Here is a 25,936-nt window from a genome sequence, read left to right on the forward strand (position 1 = left end):
TGCTGCGTCACTGTAGGGCAGGTTCCCGCCCGGGCTGCTGCGGTGACAGAGGAGGAGAAGACTCCCGGTACCGGGCATGGGAAAGGCCCTGGAGGCACCTGTCAGCACCCGGGCCCAGCCGCTGTGGAGGAGAGGTAGGCGGCCCTCAGGGAGAGCAGGTGATTGGTCAGTGTGTGTGATGTGGGCGGGGCTGGCTCCCTGCGGCCGGTGTCCCCTCAGCTCTCACATTTCTCTCTCATTTATGCTCATTTGTTGTTTTTATGTCTCATTTATTATTAGTTTTATACAGAATTGTTGGGGTTATTATATTGATACATAACTGATATTATGTCACATGTCACCGCTGCTGTATACCAGGGGGGGGGGGGGGGGGGGGAGTGATCTGTGTAATAAGAGGGGGCTGCACTGATGCCACCACTGTTATATACACACGCACATTACACTCACACTTCTGATACATACAGGTGACTGGCGTCTGGGATGCCGGCATACAGAATACCGACACCGGCATCCCGACAGGGGTCAGGTAATCTTACTTACTACTCATTTGGTTCCCCCCCCCCCCCTTTCATCACCCCCCAAAAATAAAAAAAACTTCCACAGCCTATCCCTATCCCTCCACCCCCTGTAACCTGTCCTTAACCCTCCCATCTGCAGCCTGTACCTATCAGCAGGGTCTGTCCTACCATTACGCTGAGTGCGCTGCTGTGTGAGGTGCCAGGCTGGGGAGGGCGCCGCAGCCTGGCATGCCTCAGCGCCACTCTTGTGGTCTACGCCTGCCTCGGACACTGACCCCTCTGACAGGTGACAGGACAAGAGCAGCGTTGCCCAGACTGCTGTGTGACACAGGGCAGTTATAGCGACCACATCCTGTGCACTGGAAGACAGGACACTATCAGCCTGGCCAGGGGCTTACATCCTCCCTCATCAGTCCCTCTGAGCTGCAGGAAGTGCTGTGACTGGTGCCTGTGTTCCCCACACATCCTCCCACCCAGCTCTGTAACTATATACACCCCGCAGCCCCCAGAATATGTACCCCCAGAGTGTGGCTCCTCTCACATGCAGTCTTGGTCTTATACCCAGGTACTTGTGTTGGCTTGCTGAGGAAGGAGGAAGAAGATGGGGTCGGTGATGCCAAGGGGTGGAAGAAGGATGGCAGCAGGAGGAAATGGGAGCCCCACTGGCCCATGATGGATGGCGGCTCGGTTACCAGTGTTCTCGGAGAGCACAGACACTGTCAACTTGGGAAGAGTTACAAGAAGGTGAGTGTGGTCTGGGACCGGAGGCCGATATCTGGATGTGTATGGGGGAGGTGATGGATAGTCACTAGTGGGGATGGATAGTCACTAGGTGGGATGGATAGTCACTATGGGGGATGGATAGTCACTAGTGGGGATGGATAGTCACTAGGGGGGATGAATAGTCACTAGGGGGAGGGCTAGTCACTAGTGGGGATGGAAAGGAACTAGTGGGGATGGATAGGAACTAGTGGGGATGGATAGTCACTATGAGGAATAATTAGTCACTAGTGGGGATGAATAGTCACTAGTGGCGATGGATAGTCACTATGGGGGATGGATAGTCACTAGGGGGAGGGATAGTCACTATGGGGGATGGATAGTCACTAGTGGGGATGGATAGTCACTAGGGGAGATGGATAGTCACTATGGGGGATGGATAGTCACTAGGGGGTAGGAATAGTCACTAGTGGGGATGGATGGGAACTAGTGGGGATGGATAGGAACTAGTGGGGATGGATAGTCACTATAGGGGATAATTAGTCACTAGTGGGGATGGATAGTCACTAGTGGCGATGGATAGTCACTATGGGGGATGGATAGTCACTAGGGGGAGGGATAGTCACTATGGGGGATGGATAGTCACTAGTGGGGATGGATAGTCACTAGGGGAGATGGATAGTCACTATGGGGGATGGATAGTCACTAGGGGGGAGGGATAGTCACTAGTGGGGATGGATGGGAACTAGTGGAGATGGATAGGAACTAGTGGGGATGGATAGTCACTATGGGGGATAATTAGTCACTAGTGGGGATGGATAGTCACTAGTGGCGATGGATAGTCACTATGGGGGATGGATAGTCACTAGGGGGAGGGATAGTCACTAGGGGGAGGGACAGGCACTATTGGGGAGGGATAGTCACTAGTGGGGATGGATAGTCACTATGGGGGATGGATAGTCACTAGGGGGGATGGATAGTCACTAGGGGGGATGGATAGTCACTAGGGGGGATGGATAGTCACTAGGGTGGAGGGATAGTCACTAGGGTGGAGGGATAGTCACTATGGGGGATGGATAGTCACTATGGGGGATGGATAGTCACTATGGGGGGTGGATAGTCACTAGGGGGAGGGATAGTCACTAGGGGGAGGGATAGGCACTAGGGGGGATGGATAGTCACTATGGGGGATGGATAGTCAGTAGAGGGGATGGATAGTCACAATGGGGGATGGATAGTCACTATGGGGGAGGGATAGTCACTAGGGAGGAGGGATAGTCACTATGGGGGATGGATGGTCACTAGTGGGGATGGATAGTCACTAGGGGGAGGGATAGTCACTAGGGGGGATGGATAGTCACTAGGGGGATGGATAGTCACTATGGGGGATGGATAGGCACTAGGGGGGATGGATAGTCACTATTGGGGATGGGTAGTCACTATGGGGGATGGATAGGCACTATGGGGGATGGATAGTCACTATGGGGGATGGATAGTCACTATGGGGGAGGGATAGTCACTATGGGGAATGAATGGTCACTAGTGGGGATGGATAGTCACTAGGGGGAGGGATAGTCACTAGGGGGATGGATAGGCACTAGGGGGGATGGATAGTCACTATGGGGGATGGATAGTCACTATGGGGGATGGATAGGCACTATGGGGGATGGATAGTCACTATGGGGGATGGATAGTCACTATGGGGGATGGATAGGCACTAGGGGGGATGGATAGTCACTATGGGGGATGGATAGGCACTAGGGGGGATGGATAGTCAATATGGGGGATGGATAGTCACTATGGGGGATGGATAAGCACTAGGGGGGATGGATAGTCACTATGGGGGATGGATAGTCACTATGGGGGATGGATAGGCACTAGGGGGGATGGATAGTCACTATGGGGGATGGATAGTCACTAGGGGGGATGGATAGTCACTATGGGGGATGGATAGTCACTAGGGGGGATGGATAGTCACTAGGGTGGAGGGATAGTCACTATGGGGGATGGATAGTCACTATGGGGGATAGATGGTCACTAGGGGGGGATGGATAGTCACTAGGAGGAGGGATAGGCACTAGGGGGGATGGATAGTCACTATGGGGGAGGGATAGTCACTAGGGGGGAGGGATAGTCACTAGGGGGGAGGGATAGTCACTATGGAGGATGGGTAGTCACTATGGGGGATGGGTAGTCACTATGGGGGATGGATAGTCACTATGGGGGATGGATAGTCACTATGGGGGATGGGTAGTCACTATGGGGGATGGATAGTCACTATGGGGGATGGGTAGTCACTATGGGGGATGTATAGTCACTATGGGGGATGGATAGTCACTAGGGGGGATGGATAGTCACTATTGGGGATGGATAGTCACTATGGGGGATGGATAGTCACTATGGGGGATGGATGATCACTATGGGGGATGGATGGTCACAATGGGGGATGGATAGTCACTATGGGGGATGGATAGTCACAATGGGGGATGGATAGTCACTAGGGGGAGGGATAGTCACTTTGGGGGATGGATAGTCACATTTCTACGGTGTTCCAGAAATCTCACTCTCAAAGGTCTGGTCGTTCTCCCCACAACTGAAGGCCAATAAATCAATGACATAATTGCTATTACAATGTATAAAGCCCCTAATGTCATGGGGATTCTTATCACCTTTGATTAGAATCGATTTTGTTCTATTTTGAATATGCCCACAGGTAATGCAGGAATTTCTGCCACATTTGTAGCACCCCTGAGTATTCTGTGTCAACCACATACTTGGGGTGTCAGGTGTCCGGTCCCCTATTACTGTTGCATTTAGCTTCTTTCAGTTCGCTAGAAGCCAATAAAATTTTTAGTGATCTGTTTTTTTTTGTTTAATAAAAGAGGGTTTGACCGGTAGTATTTCTTTCAATGTATGATCTTGTTTCAAAATATTGTAGTTTTTCTGAATTATGTTCCTAACCTCCCTGTATTGGGAATTAAAGGTGGATATAAAAGACATCCTGTTCTCCTTTGGGATGGAAATCGATTTCTTTTTAGGGACCAGTAATGTCTCTCTGTCGTATTTTTTAACCTCCTATATTGCTCCTTTCACAAAATGTTCAGGGTAACCTCTTTATACGAAAGACTTGGCTAAGTCTTCCACTTGATCTGATTGTACATCTGAACAATTCCGCCTAAAATGAAGCATTTGTCCCTTTGGGATGTTCATCTTCCAAGAGGGATGATGTGCACGATGATAGTGCAAATATGAATTTGTATTGACAGTTCAGTTTTCTTAAAATTAGAGACATGAACTCGGCCTTCTCTGATTTCTAAACTGGCATCCAAAAAGTCAATCTTAGTGAAATGTGTATGTGAATTTAAGATGAAATAAATTAGAATTAAGGTGAGCGATGAAAGAAAGTGCTGAAGACAGATCCCCATCCCAAATAATAAAAAGATCATCTATGTAACGACCATAGAGGACCAGGCCCGCCCCCCAGCCCCCCCCCCCCCCCCCCCCCCCCCCCCGCACAAGGAGGTCCTCAACCTCCCCCATGTAGAGGTTGGCATAGCTGGGTGCAAACCTGGTCCCCATGGCCGTCCCCATAGTTTGAAGGTAGTGGGTGCCTAAAAAAGAAAAATAATTGTGATTTAATATGAAAGTGATGGAGTCTAGAATAAACTGAATATGTTCCACACTGAGGTCACCATCTTAATAGAGTCTTTTTCCCACCACCCTAACTCCCAATTCATGGGGAATATTAGAATAGAGGCTCTGTACGTCCAAGGTCATAAATGCGTATGAGTCTTTCCACTCTATTTGATTAATCAAATTCAAGAAGTGGGTCGTGTCTTTAATGTGAGACCTCAGTGTGGACACCTGTGGTAGCAAATATGTATCAACATAGTGAGATAAATTAGAGGTTAAAGACCCAGCACCCGAAATAATAGGATGACCCGGGGGTGCTGTGAGGGACTTGTGGATTTTGGGGTGGTGATAGTATACTGGGGTAATGGAATGTTCAGCTAAGAGAAAGCGGAGTTCATCCTGTGAAATAATAGTAGCCTCAAATGCTTTATCCAATAAGAATTTCAAAGATTTAATGAAGTTGGGGGTGGGGCTTAAGGATAGTTTTTTATGTACTTCCTCATCCTCCAGCTGTCTTAAAGCTTCTCTGTTTTGGATAATTACCCCCCCCCCCCCCCTTATCGGCCTGCTTTATTACGATAGAGGTGTCTTTTATTAATTTATTAAGTGTGTTCTTTTTGTATCTTGTGAGGTTATCTTTCAATTCTGTTTTGTTTTGTGAAGAGCACAAGTTTTTAAAGTCCTTGAGGGTCAATTTATAGAGGCTCTCTATATAGGTCCCTTTAGATTTTATAGGGAAAAACTGCCACTGCCAGTCTCCACCGTGGAACTGCCGGGGAAACCCCACCGCCACTGCGGTTTGCGCTGGGGTTTCCACAGCGAGAGTCTCAGGTGCAGCTCAGCCAGACCGCACCCAGCAGCGCTTGGTGGCAGGGGTGAGTTACCTGCTGGACACCTGACTAGCGGGTGCCCCGGCAGTATTATAGTGCGGCAGTGCGGGAAGGCGTCATAATGGTGGGGACGGAGCTTCCTATCCCAGCAGCCCTGCTCAGAGAGGCCGGTGGCCATCTTCCCGCACGAGGCTGTATACTGCTGCACCCACATGTAGCTGCCACTGCCGCTGCAGGAGATCAGGGGGCGTGAGTAGTGGGGTAGATTTGTACTGCACAGCGGTGCATCCTCTACCCAGCACTGTTTGCTATTGCCTTTCAGGCTGGTGGTAAAAGCCTAGGCTGCTTCTCCCCTCGATCAGCCACCAGGGCCAGCATGGGCTCAGGCAGAGGCATCCTAGGTGGCTAGCCTATCTCCCCTCTAAATCTTCACCTCATTTAACTAAAAAGAGGCTTTTGACAGCTGTTTTACAGACTGATTCCTCTGATGCTGCCGGGAGAAGAGGCGGGGGAAGTCGCTGGTGGGAGGAGCAAGCTTCTCCGACTAGCGACCATTAGGGGGCTAAAAACAGGAGCACGCACCCAGCGATTTATCACTGGTGCACCATCCAATAGCTGGCAATATGGTCGCTCGGCCGCCCCTAGGCACACGCCTCCACATCAGGTTTACTGGGGGCATCCTAAACACATGTATCCCGCCTCTATGATGTGCAGCATGGGGGAGATGGTGACACTCCGCTAGGGGGAACAACTATGTGCAGAGACACACTACATGGATAAGGCACCTAGGGAGGGGCACACATGGGGGTCGTGGGTTAGGCACATTGGGGTAGCACAAAAGGAGGCAGATGCGTAAATGGAAGCGGGTTCTGTGGAAAAAGGCACATGGCGGGGCACAGGCAAATATGGGAATAGATGCACATATATGGCAAACCTTACATGCCACTGCCGTACATGGGCATTTATTCCCACAAGTAGCACAAGTGGGGGGTCAGGGACATATTTGGGGGGCACATGTTGGAGGTCATAGACATATATGGGGGAGAAATACACAGAAAATGTATAAACAGTGCACTAGATGGCTGTCAGCTGCCAACACCATAATGAGGAGGTCTGACTAACATCTCTGGGTGAGGCCCATAGTATACACAGATATCACCCATCGGGCAGGCGGGTGTACATCTCTGGATGAGGCCCATAGTATACACAGATATCACCCATCGGGCTGGCGGGTGTACATCTCTGGGTGGGGCCCATTGTATACACAGATATCACCCATCGGGCTGGCGGGTGTACATCTCTGGGTGAGGCCCATAGTATACACAGATATCACCCATCGGGCTGGCGGGTGTACATCTCTGGATGAGGCCCATAGTATACACAGATATCACCCATCGGGCAGGCGGGTGTACATCTCTGGGTGAGGCCCATAGTATACACAGATATCACCCATCGGGCTGGCGGGTGTACATCTCTGGATGAGGCCCATAGTATACACAGATATCACCCATCGGGCTGGGGGGTGTACATCTCTGGGTGAGGCCCATAGTATACACAGATATCACCCATCGGGCTGGCGGGTGTACATCTCTGGGTGAGGCCCATAGTATACACAGATATCACATCGGGCTGGCGGGTGTACATCTCTGGGTGAGGTCCATAGTATACACAGATATCACCCATCGGGCTGGTGGGTGTACATCTCTGGATGAGGCCCATAGTATACACAGATATCACCCATCGGGCAGGCGGGTGTACATCTCTGGGTGAGGCCCATAGTATACACAGATATCACCCATCGTGCTGGTGGGTGTACATCTCTGGAAGAGGCCCATAGTATACACAGATATCACCCATCGGGCTGGCGGGTGTACATCTCTGGGTGAGGCCCATAGTATACACAGATATCACCCATCAGGTGGGCGGGTGTACATCTCTGGATGAGGCCCATAGTATACACAGATATCATCTATCGGGCTGGCGGGTGTACATCTCTGGGTGAGGCCCATAGTATACACAGATATCACCCATCAGGTGGGCGGGTGTACATCTCTGGATGAGGCCCATAGTATATACAGATATCACCCATCGGGCTGGCGGGTGTACATCTCTGGATGAGGCCCATAGTATACACAGATATCACCCATCGGGCTGGCGGGTGTACATCTCTGGATGAGGCCCATAGTATACACAGATATCACCCATCGTGCTGGCGGGTGTACATCTCTGGATGAGGCCCATAGTATACACAGATATCACCCATCAGGTGGGCGGGTGTACATCTCTGGATGAGGCCCATAGTATACACAGATATCACCCATCGGGCTGGCGGGTGTACATCTCTGGATGAGGCCCATAGTATACACAGATATCACCCATCGGGCTGGCGGGTGTACATCTCTGGATGAGGCCCATAGTATACACAGATATCACCCATCGTGCTGGCGGGTGTACATCTCTGGGTGAGGCCCATAGTATACACAGATATCACCCATCGGGCTGGCTGGTGTACATCTCTGGATGAGGCCCATAGTATACACAGATATCACCCATCGGGCTGGCGGGTGTACATCTCTGGGTGAGACCCATAGTATACACAGATATCACCCATCGGGCTGGCGGGTGTACATCTCTGGGTGAGGCCCATAGTATACACAGATATCACCCATCGGGCTGGCTGGTGTACATCTCTGGATGAGGCCCATAGTATACACAGATATCACCCATCGGGCTGGCGGGTGTACATCTCTGGATAAGGCCCATAGTATGCACAGATATCACCCATCGGGCTGGCGGGTGTACATCTCTGGATGAGGCCCATAGTATACACAGATATCACCCATCGGGCTGGCGGGTGTACATCTCTGGATAAGGCCCATAGTATGCACAGATATCACCCATCGGGCTGGCGGGTGTACATCTCTGGATGAGGCCCATAGTATGCACAGATAAGTATAAAGACATTTACATAACCTTTGGCCCCTTTGGGGCTGGTTCTATGTCTCAGACAATGTGGTTGTACAGCGGGCCTGGTCCCTTATCCTAATGTTAGAGTCCATAGGGTTACTGTGGGGTGGGGGGTCCTGCACACAGAATCTGTTACCAACCTGTGCACCCCTCTGAGTGAGATCTTAGTTCATACTCTGATGTTGGTGCGGTCACTGTATGACTTTGGGCCTACTTCAGCACAGATCCCTAATCAGAGAAATTGCAGTGGACTGTGAGGAGAAAGACGTTATCTTCCTTCCACTGAAGCTTTGTCCCTCATGATCCATCTTCTGTTCATTGACGCGTTCATCTGCACCATGCACTTGGATGTATACGCTGTCTGATGGCTGATGCCCTCCCCTCCCGGCCAGATTACACCACCCCATGAACTACAACTCAAATAAAGACAAGGAGACGGATATAGGGGGAAAGGAATCAAAGCTTTTATTGATAACTTGTTCGTTTTTTTTTGGTTTTTTTTAAGGTTGTCCTCTAGAGGACCTATATGGTGGCAGCCTCGTGACTCACGAAGAGTCGTCCTTCAGCACTCAGGAGAGGAAAACCCCCCTGTGGGGGAAACCTCCGGGGAACCATGGCTGGAAGGACCGCCCTTCCCTCTGGGCATTAAGAGGCTCTGTAGCTGTAGCCAGTGGGCTGGTGAGATGTATGTGGTGCTATTTGTCTAGAAAAATAGGTGCAGTGGAATGGGCAGAGCTGTGGGTTATGTGGGAGGAGCTACAGCTTGTGGGTTGGGCTTGGAGACATATGCTGGTGGGTGGGGCTGGTAGACCTATACACTGGTGACTGGGGGGAGTGGGTCAAGGAGATCTGTACAGTAGGGGTGGGTCAAGGAGACCTGTACAGTATGCTTGAGACTGGGGCTTGGTCAGAATAACTTACACAGGGCTGCAGTAATTATGCCCCAGCCCTTACACAACCACCAGGGCCGGATTAAGCCCTCGGGGCAACCGCTGGAGTGATGCCTGGTGATCCCTGGGTCAGTGGGGTAGTGCAATGTGTGAATCAGTGTACTGGGGGGCCCTCAATGGTGCAGCACTATGTGTGTATCATTGTGCTGAGGTGTTCAGTAGTGCTGTGTGTGTGTGTGTGTGTGTGTGTGTGTGTGTGTATCATTGTACTGGGGGGCTCAGTGGTGCAGTGCTATGTGTGTATCAGTCTGCTGGGAGGTCAGTGGTGCAGTGCTGTGTGTATTGGTGTGCTGGGGTGGGCTCAGTGGTGCAGTGTTAAGTGTATATCAGTGTGTTGGGGTGGGCTCAGTGGTGCAGTGCTATGTGTGTATCAGTGTGCCGGGGGGCTAAATGGTGCAGCGATGTGTGTGTATCAGTCAGATGGGGGGGTTGGCTCAGTGGTGCAGTGCTATGTATCAGTGGTGTGTGTGTGTGTGTCATTGTACTGGGGGTGGGCTCAGTGGTGCAGTGCTCTGTAATACTTTGCTGGGGGGTTCAGTGGTGCATTGCTATGTGTGTTTCAGTGTGCTCGGGGGGTCAATGGTGCAGCACTATGTGTGTATCATTGTGTTGAGGTTCTCAGTGGTGCAGTGCTGTGTGTGTATCAGTGTGCTGGGGGGGCTCAGTGGTGCAGTGCTATGTGTGTATCAGTGTGCTGGGGGACTCTGGTGCAGTGCTATGTGTGTATTAGTGTGCTGGGGGGCTCAATGGGGCAGTGCTATGAGTGTATCAGTGTGCTGGGGGCCTTAGTGGTGCAGTGCTATTTGTGTATCAGTGTGCTGGGGGGGCTCAGTGGTTCAGTGCTATTTGTGTGTCAATGTGCTGGGGGGGGGGGCTCAGTGGGGCAGTGCAATGTATGGATCAGTGTGCTCAGGTGCTCAGTGGTGCAGTGCTGTGTGTGTGTATCATTGTGCTGGGGGGGCTCAGTGGTGCATTGCTATGTGTGTATCAGTGTGCTGGGAGGTTCAATGGTGCAGTGTTATGTGTGTATCATTGTGCTGGGGGGCTCAGTGGTGCAGTGCTATGTGTGTATCAGTGTGCTTGGGGGGGCTCAGTGGTGCAGTGCTGTGTGTATCAGTGTGCTGGGGCGGGCTCAGTGGTGCAGTGTTAAGTGTATATCAGTGTGCTGGAGGGGCTCAGTGGTGCAGTGCTGTGTGTGTGTGTATCAGTGTGCTGTGTAATAAACCAGTGCTGCCCTACACAGGGGGGTATACTACCTGGCTGTTGGTGTGAGCGCTGCTGAGCTCAGAATGGCATCTCGCTCTGATCTTCCTACTAGCCGGATGTCCCTGGCAGGGATCTCCAGGTGGTGCTGATGTACGAGATCCCGCTGAATGCTGCCTGGTCTTGGGCTGGTATTGGTGGTCTCTGGGCCTCTGCTGCTTCCATCCTTTCCAAGCTGAGCTTTTTGGAGACAGCGTGTGTAATGGTTGGCTACAGAGAGAGGAGATAAAGGGGTGTCAGTGATCACTGCATCTGGCACTGGAATTAGTGAGCTGGAGACATTATGGAGAGGTTAGATGTCAGGCTCTTACAGCGTGGTCTATATAACGTATAAATGTCACACAGATGTAGGAACCTGTCACTCAGGCCGTACATTACAGCAGTGTTACTGCAGACGCTGAGTTACTGCGACGTAACAAACTCCAAGACCTTTTGCTTTATAGAGCTTGGTAAATAGACTCACGTTTGCAGTCCCCATAGGAAGCTCTTGGGAAACGCGTCTGTGACTGACACCAGAGGGAATAAGGATGGGGGTGCAGCTGACTTTGGAATATTGGCTACGAGAGTATGTTAGTAATAGTCTCCTATGTCTTATGCTAGGTACACGCTGTCCATACTGTTAGCTATGTCATCGGTGACGTGGGAGCCATGATATATCGCATACACACTGACATCACCCGCTCCGTACCTGCAGGCGTGGACTAGACCGTCAGTACTGAGCTGCATGTACAGGCCACAGGGAGGGGTCAGTAACGATGTGCGGGATGAAGCATCACTAACGGCATTGAGCGCACACACTGGATGATTTGCGCTATATAGCGATATTGTCCATGCTTACGGTATATCGCCCAGTGTGTACCCAGCATTACACTTGTGCAGCATTTAGTCCCACCCTGCCCAGGAGCCCATAGGCGTTCTGTGTGGTACTTACTGGCGCAGGTATGTAGGGGGGTACAAGCTTCAGTTCCTCCAAAGAGACCCAGTCCATGTCCTCAAAGAACACGTGGCGGCGGATGTTTCCATGGACTCCGAGGCGTCTGGATGGATCCCGCTAGAGGAGCTTCTTCACCATGTTCCTGGCAGCAGCGCCTGGTGCGGCAAACAGTCTCCGATGGTAGTCAGGCGTTCCGGTGAGCATTTGTGTCAGGATAACTCCGAATGAGAACCAATCCACAGCGGCGCCGTACTCCTCGCAGGCCTCTATCTGCAGTACCAGAGCGATGCCAGTTACCAGCTTATTCACCAGCACTTTTACCATTATTTGTTACGTCATTGTCCCTATATATCAGTCCTCATAGGGGTAATGCTGTGATTCAGGGCACACATGTGTGACTGTATGTAACATGTAATAATGGGCCTGATTCAGGGCACACATGTGTGACCGTATGTAACATGTAATAATGGGCCTGATTCAGGGCACTGATGTGTGACTGTATGTAACATGTAATAATGGGCCTGATTCAGGGCACTGATGTGTGACTGTATGTAACATGTAATAATGGACCTGATTCAGGGAACATATGTGTGACTGTATGTAACATGTAATAATGGGCCTGATTCAGGACGCCGATGTGTGACTGTATGTAACATGTAATAATGGGCCTGATTCAGGGCACACATGTGTGACTGTATGTAACATGTAATAATGGGGCTGATTCAGGGCACTGATGTGTGACTGTATGTAACATGTAATAATGGGCCTGATTCAGGGCACTGATGTGTGACTGTATGTAACATGTAATAATGGGCCTGATTCAGGGCACTGATGTGTGACTGTATGTAACATGTAATAATGGGCCTGATTCAGGGCACTGATGTGTAACTGTATGTAACATGTAATAATGGGGATGATTCAGGGCACTGATGTGTGACTGTATGTAACATGTAATAATGGGCCTGATTCAGGGCACACATGTGTGACTGTATGTAACATGTAATAATGGGGCTGATTCAGGGCACTGATGTGTGACTATGTAACATGTAATAATGGGCCTGATTCAGGGCACTGATGTGTGACTGTATGTAACGTGTAATAATGGGCCTGATTCAGGGCACACATGTGTGACTGTATGTAACGTGTAATAATGGGCCTGATTCAGGGCACTGATGTGTGACTGTATGTAACATGTAATAATGGGCCTAAATTCAGGGCACACATGTGTGACTGTATGTAACATGTAATAATGGGCCTGATTCAGGGCACTGATGTGTGATTGTATGTAACATGTAATAATGGGCCTGATTCAGGGCACTGATGTGTGACTGTATGTAACATGTAATTATGGGCCTGATTCAGGGCACACATGTGTGACTGTATTTATCATGTAATAATGGGCCTGATTCAGGGCACTGATGTGTGACTGTATGTAACATGTAATAATGGGCCTGATTCAGGGCAATGATGTGTGACTATGTAACGTGTAATAATGGGCCTGATTCAGGGCACTGATGTTTGACTGTATGTAACATGTAATAATGGGCCTGATTCAGGGCACTGATGTGTTACTGTATGTAACGTGTAATAATGGGCCTGATTCAGGGCACACATGTGTGACTGTGTGTAACGTGTAATAATGGGCCTGATTCCGGGCACTGATATGTGACTGTATGTAACATGTAATAATGGGCCGGATTCAGGACACTGATGTGTGACTGTATGTAATATATAATAATGGGCCTGATTCAGAACACTGATGTGTGACTATATGTAACATGTAATAATGGGCCTGATTCAGGGCACTGATGTGTTACTTTATGTAACGTGTAATAATGGGCCTGATTCAGGGCAATGATATGTGACTGTATGTAACGTGTAATAATTGGCCTGATTAAGGGCACTGATGTGTGACTATGTAACATGTAATAATGGGCCTGATTCAGGGCACTGATGTGTGACTATGTAACATGTAACAATGGGCCTGATTCAGGGCACTGATGTGTGACTGTATCTAACATCTAATATTGGGCCTGATTCAGGGCACACATGTGTTACTGTATGTAACATGTAATAATGGGCCTGATTCAGGGCACTGATCTGTGACTGTATGTAACATGTAATAATGGGTCTGATTCAGGGCACTGATCTGTGACTGTATGTAACATGTAATAATGGGCCTGATTCAGTGCACTGATGTGTGACTGTATGTAACATGTAATAATGGGCCTGATTCAGGGCACTGATCTGTGACTGTATGTAACATGTAATAATGGGCCTGATTCAGGGCACTGGTGTGTGACTGTATGTAACGTGTAATAATGGGCCTGATTCAGGGCACTGATGTGTGACTATGTAACATATAATAATGGGCCTGATTCAGGGCACACATGTGTTACTGTATGTAACATGTAATAATGGGCCTTATTCAGGGCACAGATGTGTGACTATGTAATATGTAATAATGGGCCTGATTCAGGGCAATGATGTGTGACTGTATGTAACAAGTAATAATAGGCCTGATTCAGGGCACTGACGTGTTACTGTATGTAACATTTAATAATGGGCCTGATTCAGGGCACACATGTGTGACTGTATGTAACATGTAATAATGGGCCTGATTCAGGGCACTGATGTGTGACTGTATGTAACGTGTAATAATGGTCCTGATTCAGGGCACTGACGTGTGACTGTATGTAACGTGTAATAATGGGGCTGATTCAGGGCACTGATGTGTGACTGTATCTAACGTGTAATAATGGGCCTGATTCAGGGCACTGACGTGTGACTGTATGTAACGTGTAATAATGGGGCTGATTCAGGGCACTGATGTGTGACTGTATCTAACGTGTAATAATGGGCCTGATTCAGGGCACTGATGTGTGACTATGTAACGTGTAATAATGGGCCTGATTCAGGGCAATGATATGTGACTGTATGTAACGTGTAATAATTGGCCTGATTAAGGGCACTGATGTGTGACTATGTAACATGTAATAATGGGCCTGATTCAGGGCACTGATGTGTGACTATGTAACATGTAACAATGGGCCTGATTCAGGGCACTGATGTGTGACTGTATCTAACATCTAATATTGGGCCTGATTCAGGGCACACATGTGTTACTGTATGTAACATGTAATAATGGGCCTGATTCAGGGCACTGATCTGTGACTGTATGTAACATGTAATAATGGGTCTGATTCAGGGCACTGATCTGTGACTGTATGTAACATGTAATAATGGGCCTGATTCAGTGCACTGATGTGTGACTGTATGTAACATGTAATAATGGGCCTGATTCAGGGCACTGATCTGTGACTGTATGTAACATGTAATAATGGGCCTGATTCAGGGCACTGGTGTGTGACTGTATGTAACGTGTAATAATGGGCCTGATTCAGGGCACTGATGTGTGACTATGTAACATATAATAATGGGCCTGATTCAGGGCACACATGTGTTACTGTATGTAACATGTAATAATGGGCCTTATTCAGGGCACAGATGTGTGACTATGTAATATGTAATAATGGGCCTGATTCAGGGCAATGATGTGTGACTGTATGTAACAAGTAATAATAGGCCTGATTCAGGGCACTGACGTGTTACTGTATGTAACATTTAATAATGGGCCTGATTCAGGGCACACATGTGTGACTGTATGTAACATGTAATAATGGGCCTGATTCAGGGCACTGATGTGTGACTGTATGTAACGTGTAATAATGGTCCTGATTCAGGGCACTGACGTGTGACTGTATGTAACGTGTAATAATGGGGCTGATTCAGGGCACTGATGTGTGACTGTATCTAACGTGTAATAATGGGCCTGATTCAGGGCACTGATGTGTGACTGTATGTAACGTGTAATAATGGGCCTGATTCAGGGCACTGATGTGTGACTGTATGTAATATATAATAATGGGCCTGATTCAGAACACTGATGTGTGACTATATGTAACATGTAATAATGGGCCTGATTCAGGGCACTGATGTGTTACTTTATGTAACGTGTAATAATGGGCCTGATTCAGGGCAATGATATGTGACTGTATGTAACGTGTAATAATGGGCCTGATTCAGGGCACTGATGTGTGACTGTATGTAACATGTAATAATGGGCCTGATTCAGGGCACTGATGTGTGACTATGTAACATGTAACAATGGGCCTGATTCAGGGCACTGATGTGTGACTGTATCTAACATCTAATATTGGGCCTGATTCAGGGCACACATGTGTTACTGTATGTAACATGTAATAATGGGCCTGATTCAGGGCACTGATCTGTGACTGTATGTAACATTTAATAATGGGCCTGATTCAGGGCACTGATCTGTGACTGTATGTAACATGTAATAATGGGCCTGATTCAGGGCACTGATGTGTGACTGTATGTAACGTGTAATAATGGGCCTGATTCAGGGCACACATGTGTGACTGTATGTAACGTGTAATAATGGGCCTGATTCAGGGCACTGATGTGTGACTGTATGTAACATGTAATAATGGGCCTAAATTCAGGGCACACATGTGTGACTGTATGTAACATGTAATAATGGGCCTGATTCAGGGCACTGATGTGTGATTGTATGTAACATGTAATAATGGGCCTGATTCAGGGCACTGATGTGTGACTGTATGTAACATGTAATTATGGGCCTGATTCAGGGCACACATGTGTGACTGTATTTATCATGTAATAATGGGCCTGATTCAGGGCACTGATGTGTGACTGTATGTAACATGTAATAATGGGCCTGATTCAGGGCAATGATGTGTGACTATGTAACGTGTAATAATGGGCCTGATTCAGGGCAATGATATGTGACTGTATCTAACGTGTAATAATTGGCCTGATTAAGGGCACTGATGTGTGACTGTATGTAACATGTAATAATGGGCCTGATTCAGGGCACTGATGTGTGACTATGTAACATGTAACAATGGGCCTGATTCAGGGCACTGATGTGTGACTGTATCTAACATCTAATATTGGGCCTGATTCAGGGCACACATGTGTTACTGTATGTAACATGTAATAATGGGCCTGATTCAGGGCACTGATCTGTGACTGTATGTAACATGTAATAATGGGTCTGATTCAGGGCACTGATCTGTGACTGTATGTAACATGTAATAATGGGCCTGATTCAGTGCACTGATGTGTGACTGTATGTAACATGTAATAATGGGCCTGATTCAGGGCACTGATCTGTGACTGTATGTAACATGTAATAATGGGCCTGATTCAGGGCACTGGTGTGTGACTGTATGTAACGTGTAATAATGGGCCTGATTCAGGGCACTGATGTGTGACTATGTAACATATAATAATGGGCCTGATTCAGGGCACACATGTGTTACTGTATGTAACATGTAATAATGGGCCTTATTCAGGGCACAGATGTGTGACTATGTAATAATGGGCCTGATTCAGGGCAATGATGTGTGACTGTATGTAACAAGTAATAATAGGCCTGATTCAGGGCACTGACGTGTTACTGTATGTAACATTTAATAATGGGCCTGATTCAGGGCACACATGTGTGACTGTATGTAACATGTAATAATGGGCCTGATTCAGGGCACTGATGTGTGACTGTATGTAACGTGTAATAATGGTCCTGATTCAGGGCACTGACGTGTGACTGTATGTAACGTGTAATAATGGGGCTGATTCAGGGCACTGATGTGTGACTGTATCTAACGTGTAATAATGGGCCTGATTCAGGGCACTGATGTGTGATTGTATGTAACGTGTAATAATGGGCCTGATTCAGGGCACTGATGTGTGACTGTATGTAATATATAATAATGGGCCTGATTCAGAACACTGATGTGTGACTATATGTAACATGTAATAATGGGCCTGATTCAGGGCACTGATGTGTTACTTTATGTAACGTGTAATAATGGGCCTGATTCAGGGCAATGATATGTGACTGTATGTAACGTGTAATAATGGGCCTGATTCAGGGCACTGATGTGTGACTGTATGTAACATGTAATAATGGGCCTGATTCAGGGCACTGATGTGTGACTATGTAACATGTAACAATGGGCCTGATTCAGGGCACTGATGTGTGACTGTATCTAACATCTAATATTGGGCCTGATTCAGGGCACACATGTGTTACTGTATGTAACATGTAATAATGGGCCTGATTCAGGGCACTGATCTGTGACTGTATGTAACATGTAATAATGGGCCTGATTCAGGGCACTGATCTGTGACTGTATGTAACATGTAATAATGGGCCTGATTCAGTGCACTGATGTGTGACTGTATGTAACATGTAATAATGGGCCTGATTCAGGGCACTGATGTGTTACTTTATGTAACGTGTAATAATGGGCCTGATTCAGGGCAATGATATGTGACTGTATGTAACGTGTAATAATTGGCCTGATTAAGGGCACTGATGTGTGACTGTATGTAACATGTAATAATGGGCCTGATTCAGGGCACAGATGTGTGACTATGTAATATGTAATAATGGGCCTGATTCAGGGCAATGATGTGTGACTGTATGTAACAAGTAATAATAGGCCTGATTCAGGGCACTGACGTGTTACTGTATGTAACATTTAATAATGGGCCTGATTCAGGGCACACATGTGTGACTGTATGTAACATGTAATAATGGGCCTGATTCAGGGCACTGATGTGTGACTGTATGTAACGTGTAATAATGGTCCTGATTCAGGGCACTGACGTGTGACTGTATGTAATGTGTAATAATGGGGATGATTCAGGGCACTGATGTGTGACTGTATGTAACGTGTAATAATGGGCCTGATTCAGGGCACTGATGTGTGACTGTATGTAACGTGTAATAATGGGCCTGATTCAGGGCACTGATGTGTGACTGTATGTAACATGTAATAATGGGCCCGATTCAGGGCACACATGTGTTACTCTATGTAACATGTAATAATGGGCCTGATTCAGGATCAGCTGCAGTTATGCAGTCTGTCCTATGTTGGGGGTCGCCCAGCCCAGGATAAGGCCGCCAAGAATGTAAGTTAGCGTCCTGCAATGTGATGGCAATCTAATAGCGATTACATGTGAGAACCATAAGGCTAGCCCCCCCGCCGTCACAGTGCCGCCATATTTGTCACACAGCTGACGTGATAATGGTCCGGGCCTGATAGCGGTATCGCTGCTAGCTGAATTACCCCTAATATGTATTAGAGACTGGTGTTATTATACCTCAGGACCATATCATGTGATTTCCCCGTGCCGCCCCCACACCGGCCACCTTCCTCCCCCCTCTGGGAACTCTCCTGGAGGGGGGAGATAGCATGTAGCCCAGTGTGATGTACAGGTGTCTTACAGTGTGTCCTGTGCAGCCATATTGCCCTTCCCCAGCCTTCCCTACAGTGTGTGTGCAGTCAGTAAGCAGCAGGGATATCCTGTGCCACTCACCTCAGGAGCAATGTAGTCGGGTGTACCAGCGTAGTCACTGGCTGTCCGGCCTCCATGCATGTTCACCAAGGCAATGCCGAAGTCGGCGATCTTCAGATGTCCAGTTCCAGCCACTAAGATGTTGTCCGGGTTCAGGTCTCTGTGATGACAATAAAACCTTTATGGTCACTTTGCTGTTGTGTACATAATGTATTACAGTAACATGAAATGACTTGTGTATAATCCTAGTATGTGGACTTTCCTTACAGGCTCCCGCTATACGATATACTAAGCATGGAGCCGGGGACTACAGATCTCGCATACAGCCTGCTATCAGTGTGCCGTGACAGTGCCGCCAGTGCTGACAGCTCCTGGGAGGATCCTCTAACACATGTGAGTACAGATTACTCTCTGCTCACCCACAGATGCCAGGATAAATCACTTGTGCAGGAGATCCTTTATGTGCTGTGAGTCAGTGGTGGATTTCCCACTAGGCATGTCCTGATTGGTGCCACCTGCAGGGGGCGGTACAGCGAGTGACTCTGCATGAGAGCCCGGCTAGGTGACTGGATAGTGTAACACGTGTAGAGTAGGGAGCAGGCCTATTACACCTGCAGGGGGCGGTACAGCGGGTGACTGCATGAGAGCCCGGCTAGGTGACTGGATAGTGTAACACGTGTAGAGTAGGGAGCAGGCCTATTACACCTGCAGGGGGCGGCACAGCAGGTGACTCTGCATGAGAGCCCGGCTAGGTGACTGGATAGTGTAACACGTGTAGAGTAGGGAGCAGGCCTATTACACCTGCAGGGGGCGGCACAGCGGGTGACTCTGCATGAGAGCCCGGCTAGGTGACTGGATAGTGTAACACGTGTAGAGTAGGGAGCAGGCCTATTACACCTGCAGGGGGCGGTACAGCGGGTGACTCTGCATGAGAGCCCGGCTAGGTGACTGGATAGTGTAACGCGTGTAGAGTAGGGAGCAGGCCTACTACACCTGCAGGGGGCGGTACAGCGGGTGACTCTGCATGAGAGCCGGCTAGGTGACTGGATAGTGTAACACGTGTAGAGTAGGGAGCAGGCCTATTGCACCTGCAGGGGGCGGTACAGAGGGTGACTCTGCATGAGAGCCCGGCTAGGTGACTGGATAGTGTAACACGTGTAGAGTAGGGAGCAGGCCTATTACACCTGCAGGGGGCGGTACAGCGGGTGACTCTGCATGAGAGCCCGGCTAGGTGACTGGATAGTGTAACACGTGTAGAGTACGGAGCAGGCCTATTACACCTGCAGGGGGCGGTACAGCGGGTGACTCTGCATGAGAGCCCGGCTAGGTGACTGGATAGTGTAACACGTGTAGAGTAGGGAGCAGGCCTATTACACCTGCAGGGGGCGGTACAGCGGGTGACTCTGCATGAGAGCCGGCTAGGTGACTGGATAGTGTAACACGTGTAGAGTAGGGAGCAGGCCTATTACACCTGCAGGGGGCGGTACAGCGGGTGACTCTGCATGAGAGCCCGGCTAGGTGACTGGATAGTGTAACACGTGTAGAGTAGGGAGCAGGCCTATTACACCTGCAGGGGGCGGTACAGCGGGTGACTCTGCATGAGAGCCCGGCTAGGTGACTGGATAGTGTAACACGTGTAGAGTAGGGAGCAGGCCTATTACACCTGCAGGGGGCGGTACAGAGGGTGACTCTGCATGAGTGCCGGCTAGGTGACTGGATAGTGTAACACGTGTAGAGTAGGGAGCAGGCCTATTACACCTGCAGGGGGCGGCAGAGCGGGTGACTCTGTATGAGATCCCGGCTATGTGACTGGATAGTGTAACACGTGTAGAGTAGGGAGCAGGCCTATTACACCTGCAGGGGGCGGTACAGCGGGTGACTCTGCATGAGAGCCCGGCTAGGTGACTGGATAGTGTAACACGTGTAGGGTAGGGAGCAGGCCTATTACACCTGCAGGGGGCGGTACAGCGGGTGACTCTGCATGAGAGCCGGCTAGGTGACTGGATAGTGTAACACGTGTAGAGTAGGGAGCAGGCCTATTACACCTGCAGGGGGCGGTACAGAGGGTGACTCTGCATGAGAGCCGGCTAGGTGACTGGATAGTGTAACACGTGTAGAGTAGGGAGCAGGCCTATTACACCTGCAGGGGGCGGTACAGCGGGTGACTCTGCATGAGAGCCGGCTAGGTGACTGGATAGTGTAACACGTGTAGAGTAGGGAGCAGGCCTATTACACCTGCAGGGGGCGGTACAGCGGGTGACTCTGCATGAGAGCCCGGCTAGGTGACTGGATAGTGTAACACGTGTAGAGTAGGGAGCAGGCCTATTACACCTGCAGGGGGCGGCACAGCGGGTGACTCTGCATGAGAGCCGGCTAGGTGACTGGATAGTGTAACACGTGTAGAGTAGGGAGCAGGCCTATTACACCTGCAGGGGGCGGTACAGCGGGTGACTGCATGAGAGCCGGCTAGGTGACTGGATAGTGTAACACGTGTAGAGTAGGGAGCAGGCCTTAGGGAGCAGGCCTATTACACCTGCAGGGGGCGGTACAGCGGGTGACTCTGCATGAGAGCCGGCTAGGTGACTGGATAGTGAAACACGTGTAGAGTAGTGAGCAGGCCTAATACACCTGCAGGGGGCGGTACAGTGGGTGACTCTGCATGAGAGCCGGCTAGGTGACTGGATAGTAAAACACGTGTAGAGTAGTGAGCAGGCCTATTACACCTGCAGGGGGCGGTACAGAGGGTGACTCTGCATGAGAGCCCAGCTAGGTGACTGGATAGTGTAACACGTGTAGAGTAGGGAGCAGGCCTATTACACCTGCAGGGGGCGGTACAGCGGGTGACTCTGCATGAGAGCCCGGCTAGGTGACTGGATAGTGTAACACGTGTAGAGTAGGGAGCAGGCCTATTACACCTGCAGGGGGCGGTACAGCGGGTGACTCTGCATGAGAGCCCGGCTAGGTGACTGGATAGTGTAACACGTGTAGAGTAGGGAGCAGGCCTATTACTCCTGCAGCAGGCGGTACAGCGGGTGACTCTGCATGAGAGCCCGGCGAGGTGACTGGATAGTGTAACACGTGTAGAGTAGGGAGCAGTCCTATTACACCTGCAGGGGGCGGTACAGCGGGTGACTCTGCATGAGAGCCCGGCTAGGTGACTGGATAGTGTAACACGTGTAGAGTAGGGAGCAGGCCTATTACACCTGCAGGGGGCAGCACAGCGGGTGACTCTGCATGAGAACCCGGCTAGGTGACTGGATAATGTAACACGTGTAGAGTAGGGAGCAGGCCTATTACACCTGCAGGGGGCGGTACAGCGGGTGACTCTGCATGAGAGCCCGGCTAGGTGACTGGATAGTGTAACACGTGTAGAGTAGGGAGCAGGCCTATTACACCTGCAGCGGGCGGTACAGCGGGTGACTCTGCATGAGAGCCGGCTAGGTGACTGGATAGTGTAACACGTGTAGAGTAGGGAGCAGGCCTATTACACCTGCAGGGGGCGGTACAGCGGGTGACTCTGCATGAGAGCCGGCTAGGTGACTGGATAGTGTAACACGTGTAGAGTAGGGAGCAGGCCTATTACACCTGCAGGGGGCGGTACAGCGGGTGACTCTGCATGAGAGCCCGGCTAGGTGACTGGATAGTGTAACACGTGTAGGGTAGGGAGCAGGCCTATTACACCTGCAGGGGGCGGTACAGCGGGTGACTCTGCATGAGAGCCGGCTAGGTGACTGGATAGTGTAACACATGTAGAGTAGGGAGCAGGCCTATTACACCTGCAGGGGGCGGCACAGCGGGTGACTCTGCATGAGAGCCTGGCTAGGTGACTGGATAGTGTAACACGTGTAGAGTAGGGAGCAGGCCTATTACACCTGCAGGGGGCGGTACAGCGGGTGACTCTGCATGAGAGCCCGGCTAGGTGACTGGATAGTGTAACCCGTGTAGAGTAGGGAGCAGGCCTATTACACCTGCAGGGGGCGGTACAGCGGGTGACTCTGTATGAGAGCCCGGCTAGGTGACTGGATAGTGTAACACGTGTAGAGTAGGGAGCAGGCCTATTACACCTGCAGGGGGCGGCACAGCGGGTGACTCTGCATGAGAGCCCGGCTAGGTGACTGGATAGTGTAACACGTGTAGAGTAGGGAGCAGGCCTATTACACCTGCAGGGGGCGGTACAGCGGGTGACTCTGCATGAGAGCCCGGCTAGGTGACTGGATAGTGTAACACGTGTAGAGTAGGGAGCAGGCCTATTACACCTGCAGGGGGCGGTACAGAGGGTGACTCTGCATGAGAGCCCGGCTAGGTGACTGGATAGTGTAACACGTGTAGAGTAGGGAGCAGGCCTATTACACCTGCAGGGGGCGGTACAGCGGGTGACTCTGCATGAGAGCCCGGCTAGGTGACTGGATAGTGTAACACGTGTAGAGTAGGGAGCAGGCTATTACACCTGCAGGTCAGTGTCCATTCTGGTGTCCCTGTAGTACACTAGCGTTATATTGTAGCTGTATAATTACCGATGGATGATTCCCTGAGAGTGGAGGACTTGTATCCCGCAGATGATCTCAGCAGCGTAGAACTTGTAAATGGGAAATAGGTTCTATTACAGCACAGCATGGCTGAGAGATTTCCAGCCAACACTCCCCACATTCCCTAACAACGTCCCTGTCTTCTATTCCCATCTGCCCCATGTAACGTGTCTGTTCCTGTAAGGCTGTAGTTACATCACCGAGGCTAATGACTGAGTATGCAGTCACATGATCATGGCCATTGGGGAATAGAAGCCGCAGTCACATGATCATGGCCATTGGGGAATAGAAGCCACAGTCACATGATCATGGCCATTGGGGAAGAGAAGCCGCAGTCACATGATCATGGCCATTGGGGAAGAGAAGCCGCAGTCACATGATCATGGCCATTGGGGAAGAGAAGCCACGGTCACATGATCATGGCCATTGGGGAAGAGAAGCCACAGTCACATGATCATGGCCATTGGGGAAGAGAAGCCACAGTCACATGATCATGGCCATTGGGGAAGAGAAGCCGCACACATACATGTGACACAGATGTCCAGCAGTCCTGCGTAACGTCCCAATCACAGAGAGCCCAGGACTGCAATGTACTTATTACACCTTCCCCAGTCTGACAGAGGCCTCAGTTATACAGTCACCCCGAGTTTCCTCTGCAGATACAGGGGGTCAGATAGGAGATAGCAGCACAGATACAGCAGAGACCTCCCATATACTACAGACAGCATCAGTGACCTCCCATATACTACATACACCACCAGTGACCTCCCATATACTACAGACAGCATCAGTGACCTCCCATATACTACAGACAGCATCAGTGACCTCCCGTATACTACAGACATCACCAGTGACCTCCCATATACTACAGACAGCACCAGTGACCTCCCATATACTACAGACAGCATCAGTGACCTCCCATATACTACAGACACCACCAGTGACCTCCCGTATACTACAGACATCACCAGTGACCTCCCATATACTACAGACAGCATCAGTGACCTCCCTTATACTACAGACACCACCAGTGACCTCCCATATACTACAGACAGCATCAGTGACCTCCCATATACTACAGACAGCATCAGTGACCTCCCATATACTACAGACAGCATCAGTGACCTCCCATATACTACAGACAGCATCAGTGACCTCCCATATACTACAGACACCACCAGTGACCTCCCGTATACTACAGACATCACCAGTGACCTCCCATATACTACAGACAGCATCAGTGACCTCCCTTATACTACAGACACCACCAGTGACCTCCCATATACTACAGACAGCATCAGTGACCTCCTATATACTACATACACCACCAGTGACCTCCCATATACTACAGACAGCATCGGTGACCTCCCATATACTACAGACAGCATCAGTGACCTCCCATATACTACAGACAGCATCAGTGACCTCCCGTATACTACAGACATCACCAGTGACCTCCCATATACTACAGACAGCACCAGTGACCTCCCATATACTACAGACAGCATCAGTGACCTCCCATATACTACAGACACCACCAGTGACCTCCCATATACTACAGACAGCATCAGTGACCTCCCATATACTACAGACAGCATCACTGACCTCCCGTATACTACAGACACCACCAGTGACCTCCCATATACTACAGACAGCATCAGTGACCTCCCGTATACTACAGACACCACCAGTGACCTCCCATATACTACAGACAGCATCAGTGACCTCCCGTATACTACAGACACCACCAGTGACCTCCCGTATACTACAGACACCACCAGTGACCTCCCATATACTACAGACAGCATCAGTGACCTCCCATATACCACAGACAGCATCACTGACCTCCCATATACTACAGACAGCATCGGTGACCTCCCGTATACTACAGACAGCATCAGTGACCTCCCATATACCACAGACAGCATCACTGACCTCCCATATACTACAGACAGCATCAGTGACCTCCCATATACTACAGACACCACCAGTGACCTCCCATATACTACAGACAGCATCAGTGACCTCCCATATACTACAGACAGCATCAGTGACCTCCCATATACTACAGACACCACCAGTGACTTTCCATATACTACAGACAGCATCGGTGACCTCCCATATACTACAGACAGCATCGGTGACCTCCCATATACTACAGACAGCATCAGTGACCTCCCAT

The 25,936-nt window shown here is 49.7% G+C and overlaps 1 long non-coding RNA gene across 1 annotated transcript; it reads right to left on the reverse strand.

Annotated features, from left to right (window-relative positions):
* Positions 1 to 9,198: 9,198 nt before the first annotated feature.
* LOC146054521 (uncharacterized) lies at positions 9,199 to 23,924 on the reverse strand. Its single transcript, XR_014468215.1, has 4 exons — positions 23,743 to 23,924; positions 19,250 to 19,388; positions 11,813 to 12,085; positions 9,199 to 11,091 (listed from the first exon to the last, which is right to left on the reverse strand). It is a non-coding gene; the product is annotated as an uncharacterized LOC146054521 (long non-coding RNA).
* Positions 23,925 to 25,936: the final 2,012 nt, after the last annotated feature.

Source organism: Crinia signifera, unplaced genomic scaffold, assembly GCF_055691185.1.
Source record: "Crinia signifera unplaced genomic scaffold, ASM5569118v1 HAP2_SCAFFOLD_243, whole genome shotgun sequence".
NCBI lineage: Eukaryota > Metazoa > Chordata > Amphibia > Anura > Myobatrachidae > Crinia > Crinia signifera.